Here is a 7,463-nt window from a genome sequence, read left to right on the forward strand (position 1 = left end):
ATATCCCCTCCATCTCTGCCCCCAGATTCATGTCTCCACATCTCTGCCCCCAGATTCATGTCCCCCCATCTCTGCCCCCAGATTCATGTCCCTCCATCTCTGCCCCCAGATTCATGTCCCTCCATCTCTGCCCCCAGATTCATGTCCCCCCATCTCTGCCCCCAGATTCATGTCCCCTCCATCTCTGTCCCCAGATTCATGTCCCCCCTCCATCTCTGCCCCCAGATTCATATCCCATCCATCTCTGTCCCAAGATTCATGTCCCCCCATCTCTGCCCCCAGATTCATGTCCCCCCATCTCTGCCCCCAGATTCATGTCCCTCCATCTCTGTCTCCAGATTCATGTCTCCACATCTCTGCCCCCAGATTCATGTCCCTCCTCCATCTCTGCCCCCAGTTTCATGTCCTCTCCATCTCTGCCCCCAGATTCATGTCCCACCATCTCTGCCCCCAGATTCATATCCCCTCCATCTCTGCCCCCAGATTCATGTCTCCACATCTCTGCCCCCAGATTCATGTCCCTCCATCTCTGCCCCCATATTCATGTCCCATCCATCTCTGTCCCCAGATTCATGTCCCCCCATCTCTGCCCCCAGATTCATATCCCCTCCATCTCTGTCCCCAGATTCATGTCCCCTCCATCTCTGTCCCCAGATTCATGTCCCCCCTCCATCTCTGCCCCCAGATTCATGTCCCCTCCATCTCTGCCCCCAGATTCATGTCCCCTCCATCTCTGCCCCCAGATTCATGTCCCCTCCATCTCTGCCCCCAGATTCATGTCCCCCCTCCATCGCTGCCCCCAGATTCATGTCCCCTCCTTCTCTGCCCCCAGATTCATGTCCCTCCATCTCTGCCCCTAGATTCATGTCCCCCCTCCATCTCTGCCCCCAGATTCATGTCCCCCCTCCATCTCTGCCCCCAGATTCATGTCCCCTCCATCTCTGTCCCCAGATTCATGTCCCCTCCATCTCTGCCCCCAGATTCATGTCCCTCCATCTCTGCCCCCAGATTCATGTCTCCACATCTCTGCCCCCAGATTCATGTCCCCTCCATCTCTGCCCCCAGCTTCATGTCCCCACATCTCTGCCCTCAGTGTCATGCCGTCCTCTCCATCTCTGCCCCCAGTGTCATGCCGTACTCTCCTTCATCTGCCCCCAGTTTCACGTTCCGCCTCCACATTACACTTACCTTCTCCTCCGCTCCCTCGCCACTCTCTGCGCGCCTCTCTCGCTGACACATATGCAGCTGAAGCAAGGAGCTGACACAGGTCAGCTCCTTGCTTCAGCTGCATATGTGTTCAATTCAGATCTGAGTAATCCGGACGCAGATCTGAGTTGAAATCGGGACATACCTCCCTCCAACCGGGACCGTGGGACATGTCATCCAAATCGTGACTGTCCCGCGGAAATCGGGACGGTTGGGAGGTATGGACCTGGCCGGCTGTAACTTCACCATCTCCTCCGCTCTTCTTCCTCCAGCCTTTGGGAATGGACTTGGCGAACGACTTCCACAGTCCCACAACACAGGTGGACCAATAGCGCCCCCGCTGGCCTAGTGGTGATGGTTCCCCGGCAGGCTGTAGGGTTGGCAGTGGTGAACCCGGCCTCTCTGCTGCCCGAGGTGGATGATCAAAAGATTGTCCAGCTCAGGCAGCGGGGGGGGGGACGGGGGGACGGACGTCTCCCCACATTTCCCATCTCTTCCCTTTTGGGCCGCCATCACCACTTCTTCTATCTATCTATCTATCTATCTATCTATCTATCTATCTATCTATCTACATACCCCACAGCGGCCCCTGCAGCCTATAGACTATGGCACAATAGACTGTGGGCTATAATAGAGGTTACAGGGGCCGCTGTGGACCCTTCCAGCTCTATTATACCCCACAATGGCCCACTACCGCTATTATTATACTCTTATTCTCCTTCCAGCTCCCCCAGTATAATAATCAGAGCCCCAGGGGAGGTGAGGGGACATAATAATCACTGATACTCACCTCTCCGGGATCTGAGGTTACTCCTAGCAGGCTTCAGGCCTATATGGTAATGTGTCAGACGTCACGTGGTCTGGGAGATTACCATATAGGCCTGAAGCCTGTGCTAGTAGTAATAGCCTGTTACCATATAGGCCTGAAGCCTGTGCTAGTAGTAATAGCCTGTTACCATATAGGCCTGAAGCCTGTGCTAGTAGTAATAGCCTGTTACCATATAGGCCCGAAGCCTGTGCTAGTAGTAATAGCCTGTTTCCATATAGGCCCGAAGCCTGTGCTAGTAGTAATAGTCTGTTACCATATAGGCCCGAAGCCTGTGCTAGTAGTAATAGCCTGTTACCATATAGGCCCGAAGCCTGTGCTAGTAGTAATAGCCTGTTACCATATAGGCCTGAAGCCTGTGCTAGTAGTAATAGCCTGTTACCATATAGGCCCGAAGCCTGTGCTAGTAGTAATAGCCTGTTACCATATAGGCCAGAAGCCTGTGCTAGTAGTAATAGCCTGTTACCATATAGGCCTGAAGCCTGTGCTAGTAGTAATAGCCTGTTACCATATAGGCCTGAAGCCTGTGCTAGTAGTAATAGCCTGTTACCATATAGGCCCGAAGCCTGTGCTAGTAGTAATAGCCTGTTTCCATATAGGCCCGAAGCCTGTGCTAGTAGTAATAGCCTGTTACCATATAGGCCCGAAGCCTGTGCTAGTAGTAATAGCCTGTTACCATATAGGCCTGAAGCCTGTGCTAGTAGTAATAGCCTGTTACCATATAGGCCCGAAGCCTGTGCTAGTAGTAATAGCCTGTTACCATATAGGCCTGAAGCCTGTGCTAGTAGTAATAGCCTGTTACCATATAGGCCTGAAGCCTGTGCTAGTAGTAATAGCCTGTTACCATATAGGCCCGAAGCCTGTGCTAGTAGTAATAGCCTGTTACCATATAGGCCTGAAGCCTGTGCTAGTAGTAATAGCCTGTTACCATATAGGCCTGAAGCCTGTGCTAGTAGTAATAGCCTGTTACCATATAGGCCCGAAGCCTGTGCTAGTAGTAATAGTCTGTTACCATATAGGCCTGAAGCCTGTGCTAGTAGTAATAGCCTGTTACCATATAGGCCTGAAGCCTGTGCTAGTAGTAATAGCCTGTTACCATATAGGCCTGAAGCCTGTGCTAGTAGTAATAGCCTGTTACCATATAGGCCTGAAGCCTGTGCTAGTAGTAATAGCCTGTTACCATATAGGCCAGAAGCCTGTGCTAGTAGTAATAGCCTGTTACCATATAGGCCTGAAGCCTGTGCTAGTAGTAATAGCCTGTTACCATATAGGCCTGAAGCCTGTGCTAGTAGTAATAGCCTGTTACCATATAGGCCTGAAGCCTGTGCTAGTAGTAATACCCTGTTACCATATAGGCCTGAAGCCTGTGCTAGTAGTAATAGCCTGTTACCATATAGGCCTGAAGCCTGTGCTAGTAGTAATAGCCTGTTACCATATAGGCCTGAAGCCTGTGCTAGTAGTAATAGCCTGTTACCATATAGGCCAGAAGCCTGTGCTAGTAGGGGGACATGTAATAGATAATACTGCAGGCGGCACATGGGGGGTACACGGTGTAATATGGGGGCGCTGGGTCACCCCTCAGACAAGTAAGGGTTAATAAATAAAACATCACATGACCTGAAAAAACAATAGAAATGATTTATTAATTGAGCAGCAGAGACTCGGGGTCACCGGAATAATGTGCAGCACAACAAGGAGCAACGTGTGGGTGAGGTCACCCCAAAATCCCTGGGCGTGAGGGGTCCGTCACAGGGTGCTATAGCATCAGGGAAATGGGGTGTCTGGTGGGCGGTTAAAGCTGGCATCAAGGAAGATGGTGAGGGTGCCCAGAGTGGTGAAGGCGATGAAAGTCCAGAGGAAGAGGCGGTCAACGACCACTGGCCACGTACTGCCAGTCCTCCTTCAGCTGCCGAGGGAGAGAGAGGTGAGTATAACGTCACCCCAGGGATAATACTCACAGCACAGAGCGCTAATACTACTAATACTCACATCACAGAGATCTAATACTCACTAATACTCACAGCACAGAGCGCTAATACTACTAATACTCACAGCACAGAGCTCTAATACTACTAATACTCACAGAACAGAGCTCTAATACTACTAATACAGCACAGAGCGCTAATACTACTAATACTCACAGCACAGAGCTCTAATACTACTAATACTCACATCACAGAGATCTAATACTACTAATACTCACAGCACAGAGCGCTAATACTACTAATACTCACAAGCACAGAGCTCTAATACTACTAATACTCACAGAACAGAGCTCTAATACTACTAATACAGCACAGAGCGCTAATACTACTAATACTCACAGCACAGAGCTCTAATACTACTAATATAGCACAGAGCGCTAATACTACTAATACTCACAGCACAGAGCTCTAATACTACTAATACTCACAGCACAGAGCTCTAATACTACTAATACTCACAGCGCAGAGCTCTAATACTACTAATACTCACAGCACAAGCGCTCTAATACTACTAATACTCACAGCACAGAGCTCTAATACTACTAATACTCACAGCACAGAGCGCTAATACTACTAATACTCACAGAAACAGCGCTCTAATACTACTAATACTCACAGCACAGAGCTCTAATACTACTAATACTCACAGCACAGAGCTCTAATACTACTAATACTCACAGCGCAGAGCTCTAATACTACTAATACAGCACAGAGCGCTAATACTACTAATACAGCACAGAGCGCTAATACTACTAATACTCACAGCACAGAGCTCTAATACTACTAATACAGCACAGAGCGCTAATACTACTAATACTCACAGCACAGAGCTCTAATACTACTAATACTCACAGCACAGAGCGCTAATACTACTAATACTCACAGCACAGCGCTCTAATACTACTAATACTCACAGCACAGAGCTCTAATACTACTAATACTCACAAGCACAGAGATCTAATACTACTAATACTCACAGCACAGAGCGCTAATACTACTAATACTCACAGCACAGCGCTCTAATACTACTAATACTCACAGCACAGAGCTCTAATACTACTAATACTCACAGCACAGAGCTCTAATACTACTAATACTCACAGCGCAGAGCTCTAATACTACTAATACTCACCAGCACAGCGCTCTAATACTACTAATACTCACAGCTACAGAGCTCTAATACTACTAATACTCACAGCACAGAGATCTAATACTACGAATACTCACAGCACAGAGCTCTAATACTACTAATACTCACAGCACAGCGCTCTAATACTACTAATACTCACAGCACAGAGCTCTAATACTACTAATACTCACAGCGCAGAGCTCTAATACTATTAATACTCACAGCACAGAGCTCTAATACTATTAATACTCATAGCACAGCGCTCTAATACTACTAATACTAAGCGCAGAGCTCTAATACTAATAATACTCACAGCACAAACGCTCTAATACTACTAATACTCACAGCACAGCGCTCTAATACTACTAATACAGCACAGAGCGCTAATACTACTAATACTCACAGCACAGAGCTCTAATACTACTAATACTCACAGCACAGAGCGCTAATACTACTAATACTCACAGCACAGCGCTCTAATACTACTAATACTCACAGCACAGAGCTCTAATACTACTAATACTCACAGCACAGAATCTAATACTACTAATACTCACAACACAGAGCGCTAATACTACTAATACTCACAGCACAGCGCTCTAATACTACTAATACTCACAGCACAGAGCGCTAATACTAATACTCACAGCACAGCGCTCTAATACTACTAATACTCACAGCACAGAGCTCTACTACTACTAGTACTCACAGCGCAGAGCTCTAATACTAATAATACTCACAGCACAGCGCTCTAATACTACTAATACTCACAGCGCGGAGCTCTAATACTACTAATACTCACAAGCGCAGAGCTCTAATACTACTAATACTCACAGCGCAGAGCTCTAATACTACTAATACTCACAGCACAGCGCTCTAATACTAATAATACTCACAGCACAGCACTCTAATACTACTAATACAGCGCAGAACTGTAATACTAATACTCAGGCACAGCGCTCTAATGACTACTAATACAGCACAGAGCTCTAATACTACTAATACTCACAGCACAGAGCTCTAAATACTAATACAGCACAGAGCTCTAATAATACTACTAATACTCACAGCACAGAGATCTAATACTAGTAATACTCACAGCACAGAGCTCTAATACTACTAATACTCACAGCGCAGAGCTCTAATACTACTAATACTCACAGAACAGCGCTCTAATACTACTAGTACTCACAGCACAGAGCTTTAATACTACTAATACTCACAGCACAGAGCGCTAATACTACTAATACTCACAGCACAGCGCTCTAATACTACTAATACTCACAGCACAGAGATCTAATACTACTAATACTCACAACACAGAGCGCTAATACTACTAATACTCACAGCACAGCGCTCTAATACTACTAATACTCACAGCACAGAGCGCTAATACTAATACTCACAGCACAGCGCTCTAATACTACTAATACTCACAGCACAGAGCTCTACTACTACTAGTACTCACAGCGCAGAGCTCTAATACTAATAATACCTCACAGCACAGCGCTCTAATACTACTAATACTCACAGCGCAGAGCTCTAATACTACTAATACTCACAGCGCAGAGCTCTAATACTACTAATAGCTCACAGCGCAGAGCTCTAATACTACTAATACTCACAGCACAGAGCTCTAATACTAATAATACTCACAGCACAGCACTCTAATACTACTAATACAGCGCAGAACTGTAATACTAATACTCAGCACAGCGCTCTAATACTACTAATACTCACAGCACAGAGCTCTAATACTACTACATACTCACAGCACAGAGCTCTAATACTAATACAGCACAGAGCTCTAATACTACTAATACTCACAGCACAGAGATCTAATACTAGTAATACTCACAGCACAGAGCTCTAATACTACTAATACTCACAGAACAAGCGCTCTAATACTACTAGTACTCACAGCACAGAGCTTTAATACTACTAATACTCACAGCACAGAGCTCTAATACTACTAATACTCACAGCACAGAGCTCTAATACTAATACAGCACAGAGCTCTAATACTACTAATACTCACAGCACAGAGATCTAATACTAGTAATACTCCGCACGAGCGCAGAGCTCTAATACTACTAATACTCACAGCACAGAGCTCTAATACTACTAATACTCACAGCACAGAGATCTAATACTACTAATACTCACAACACAGAGCGCTAATACTACTAATACTCACAGCACAGCGCTCTAATACTACTAATACTCACAGCACAGAGCGCTAATACTAATACTCACAGCACAGCGCTCTAATACTACTAATACTCACAGCACAGAGCTCTACTACTACTAGTACTCA

The sequence above is a fragment of the Leptodactylus fuscus genome, unplaced genomic scaffold, assembly GCF_031893055.1.
Source record: "Leptodactylus fuscus isolate aLepFus1 unplaced genomic scaffold, aLepFus1.hap2 HAP2_SCAFFOLD_854, whole genome shotgun sequence".
Classification (NCBI taxonomy): Eukaryota; Metazoa; Chordata; class Amphibia; order Anura; family Leptodactylidae; genus Leptodactylus; species Leptodactylus fuscus.